This window comes from Pelodiscus sinensis, chromosome 1 (assembly GCF_052426305.1).
Source record: "Pelodiscus sinensis isolate ZL-2025 chromosome 1, ASM5242630v1, whole genome shotgun sequence".
Taxonomy (NCBI): Eukaryota; Metazoa; Chordata; order Testudines; family Trionychidae; genus Pelodiscus; species Pelodiscus sinensis.
The window spans coordinates 4,957,405-4,961,130 of NC_143052.1; the positions used below are offsets into that span (position 1 = coordinate 4,957,405).

The window sequence follows — 3,726 nt, forward strand, 5'->3', positions numbered from 1 at the left end:
CTAGGGAGTAGGGAGTAACTTCATAGTCAGATTATTCCATATCTGCCAATTGCAAGCGGTTTTGCGCCTTCCTCTGTAGTAACTGGAACATGATCCAGTAACTTTGCTACGGTCAAAGTCAAGTTACCGGAGCATGGGTTTGACCTGGTCTGGCTTTTCATGGCTCCTAACCACCAGAGTTTCCCTTTCCATTTTAAAACCAAATTGAAAATCTAGGCTAAACCCAAATCTAGTGTAAACAGATGGAGCAACAGGAAATGCACTCCAATTCCTGGATCAGGGCCAAGTCACGTCTAACACACGTTCTAGCCGTCTCGCTCTGACACTGTGTAAATTACAGGGCAGCTGTGTGAGTCACTGGCCCGGGAGCAGGGTATGTTTGCATGGCAATGCAATGCTGTAATTTCTTTATTCCTGATAATGCCTCTGTTGATACAGTAAATTGGAAGGCTCACAAGGGGTGTTACACCCACCGAGGGCCATGCATGACTCTGATTTCTAGGAATGTTGACACGGCAAACAAGCCGCACACGGGAGCTTTGCAAGGGGATGGCAGCAAACAGATGAGAGGAAATGCGTGTTTGTTTTTTTCACGGAGGGTGCAGTTAGCGTGTGGAACTCACTGCCACAAGATATCGGTGGGAGCAAGCATTTAGGAGTTTTCGAAAAGGCTTGGGCATCAATATGACTAACATGGACATATGAATTGCAACAGTAAGGCCTGAGGGAAAAAAAACAAAACCTTTGGAAAGGATAGAAACCCGTGTGCATAGGCGACCCTCCAGAAATTCTTTCTGGAGACAGGCTGTATCCATGTCTTCATGGGACACTGCTGGGAATACCAAATTCAGGACAAACTGCTGAGAGATAGGGCAGATATATCCCAAAATGCTGTTGATGATTCTCCCATGAGGTATATCAAACCAGCCATAAAAGTAAGAACGTATTGGCCATATTGGGTCAGACCAAAAGTCCATCTCGCCCAGTGTCCTGTCTTCTGACGGTGGCCAATGCCAGATGCCCCAGAGGGAGTGAACAGAATGATCATGTGATCCCTCTCCTAACATCCATTTCCAGCCTCTGACATAGGGTATGTCTACACTACCCCGCTAGTTCGAACTAGGAGGGTAGTGTAGACATACCCATACAGAGGCTGGAGACACCATTCCTACCCATCCTGGCTAATAAGTATTGAAGGACCTAACCTCCATGAATTTATCTAGCTTTTTTTAACTCTGTTAAAAGCCCTGGGCTGCACAACTTCCTCTGGCAAGGAGTTCCACAGGTTGCATGTTGCATGAAGAAAAACTTCCATTTGTTTGTTTTAAAACTGCTACCTATTAAACATCTCTTTCACCACGCTGGCTAACATGAAGACAGAAGAGCATTTCCCTGAGGTATTCAAGTCTGCGCATCACCACCAACTGGATTCAGAGATGAGTGGTTCTTTACCACCAATCCCATCAAATCATAGAATCATAGAGCACTAGGACTGGAAGGGACCTCGAGAGGTCATCGAGTCCAGTCCCCGGCCCTCATGGCAGGACCAAATATTGTCTAGATCTTCCCTGATAGACATTTATCTAACCTACTCTTAAATATCCCCAGTGATGGAGATTCCACAACCTCCCTGGGCAATTTATTCCAGTGTTTACCCACCCTGACAGGAAGGAACTTTCTCCTAATGTCCAACCTAAACCTCCCTTGTTGCAGTTTAAGTCCATTGCTTCTTGTCCTATCCTCAGAGACCAAGACGAACAAGTTTTCTCTCTCCTCCTTATGACACCCTTTTAGATACCTGAAAACGGCCATCATGTCCCCCCTCAATCTTCTCTTTTCTAAACTAAACCAACCCAATTCCTTCAGCCTTCCTTCATAGCTCATGATCTCTAGACCTCTTGTTGCTCTTCTCTGGACCCTCTCCAATTTCTCCACCTCTTTCTTGAAATAAAATAAAAGGCTCTTCTGGTCCCAAAGGACCAGCCACTCCCACAGATCAAGACAGCACTTCAATCTTACCCCAAAATCATGCTCTTGCTGATCCTTTAGTGTCTCAAATCTACGGGTTCGTTTATCAAAAGAACGGTGTGGGGTAAAGGAATTGGGTAGCGGAGTTAAATGCACGCAGCGTAATTGCAAAGCTCTTGATTCAGACTTGTAGCAGGGATGGAATGAACGGGTGGCTTAAGTCTTTGGAAGACTAAGGTCCCAGCACTGAGTGTGCAGACGGAAGAATAGGCTTCACGCTCGTTGGTGGCACAACGGTTCTGGTTCCTCAAGGACCCACACGGAGCAGCACCTGCTGCCTGCCCAACTGCCCGGAGCCTGCATGGGTCATGGAAAGAGTGGGGGTGCTTTGGGAGGAGACAAGAGTTTTTTTGCCCACCAGGCAGCTCAGGAGGGAAGGCTCCAGGCCAGCTGGGGCGGCTCCTCCAGCCATGGGGGAGAGGTTGGGGCTCCTCAGGTGTTTGTGTGGTGGGGTCAGGCCTCCAGTTACAGGCCGGGGGACTCGTCTACAGAAGGGGAGGGAGGGGCTCTATCCATACAAGGGATGGGGGCCTCAAGTGGGGGAGGAGCTCTATCCATACAAGGGGTGAGGCCTCAGATGGGGGAGGGGCTCTATTCATATAAGGGGTGGGGCCTCAGATGGGGGAGCGGCTCTATCCATAGATGGGGTGGGGTTTCAGGTGTGGGAGGGGCTCTGTTCATACAAGGGGTGGGGCCTCAGATGGGGGAGGGGCTCTATCCATAGAAGGGGCGGGGGCTCAGGTGTGGGAGGGGCTCTATTCATACAAGGGGTGGGGCCTCAGATGGGGGAGCGGCTCTATCCATAGAAGGGGTGGGGTCTCAGGTGTGGGAGGGGCTCTGTTCATACAAGGGGTGGGGCCTCAGGTGGAAGAGGTGGGGCCAGGGCACTAGCTTCCCCAAAGGTGGGCTCCACCCACCACTGCTAACCTTCGCCTGTTCCCTCCTCTGCCTTCCCTGGGGAGTCAGTCCCCCCCTTACCCAGAGTGAAGGTGGTGGGGGTCTCTTCTCCACATCCCACTGGAGCAGGGTGGGAGTGCTAAGATGGCTCATGCTGCCGCCACCGATTCCCCCAGCCCCCACATGCGACGGGCCGCTGGCTGCGAGGCTTTGCACCGGAGCAGCGGAGGCGAGTGTTGACACGGGGTCTTGGCACGGAGAGCGCTGGCGCGGCGTGAAAGACGAACCCGCTTGCCCTGCGTCGCTCTAGCACAGGCGGGGCCCCGACCACACAGGGCCTCAGGGACCCGGCGTTACGCTGTCTCCGGCAGAATTTCATGCCACGCAGTGAAATCCCCCGCCAGGTCCCTTCCGGGGCCATGTGAGGACTTGTGTCTGCAACACAGGAGCGCTGCGAAACAGAGCTGAGGACATTCCGGTGCAACGTTTCTCCGGTTGGACTTTCATCTCGGCTATTTCCATGGCAACCGCTTATAAACCCGTTCAAACAGAGACTCACTGAACCGTAGGCCTGGAACGGACCTCGAGGGTCTTCTACTCCAGGCCTCTGCCCTAACGGCAGGATTAAATATTATCTCGACCATCCCTGACAGGTGTTTGTTTAACTTGCTCTTAAAAACTATGGAGACTCCACAACCTCCCTAGCTAATGTATTCCAATGTTTAACCACCGGACAGGAACTTTTTCTATTGTTCAACCTAAACTGCCCTGGCTTCTTGCCCTGTCCTTAGACGTTACGGA

The 3,726-nt window shown here is 51.4% G+C and overlaps 1 long non-coding RNA gene across 1 annotated transcript; it reads right to left on the reverse strand.

The window, feature by feature from the left end:
• Positions 1–2,044: 2,044 nt before the first annotated feature.
• Positions 2,045–3,389, reverse strand: LOC142828000 (uncharacterized). The gene is made up of 2 exons (XR_012902866.2): positions 3,007–3,389; positions 2,045–2,325 (listed from the first exon to the last, which is right to left on the reverse strand). It is a non-coding gene; the product is annotated as an uncharacterized LOC142828000 (long non-coding RNA).
• Positions 3,390–3,726: the final 337 nt, after the last annotated feature.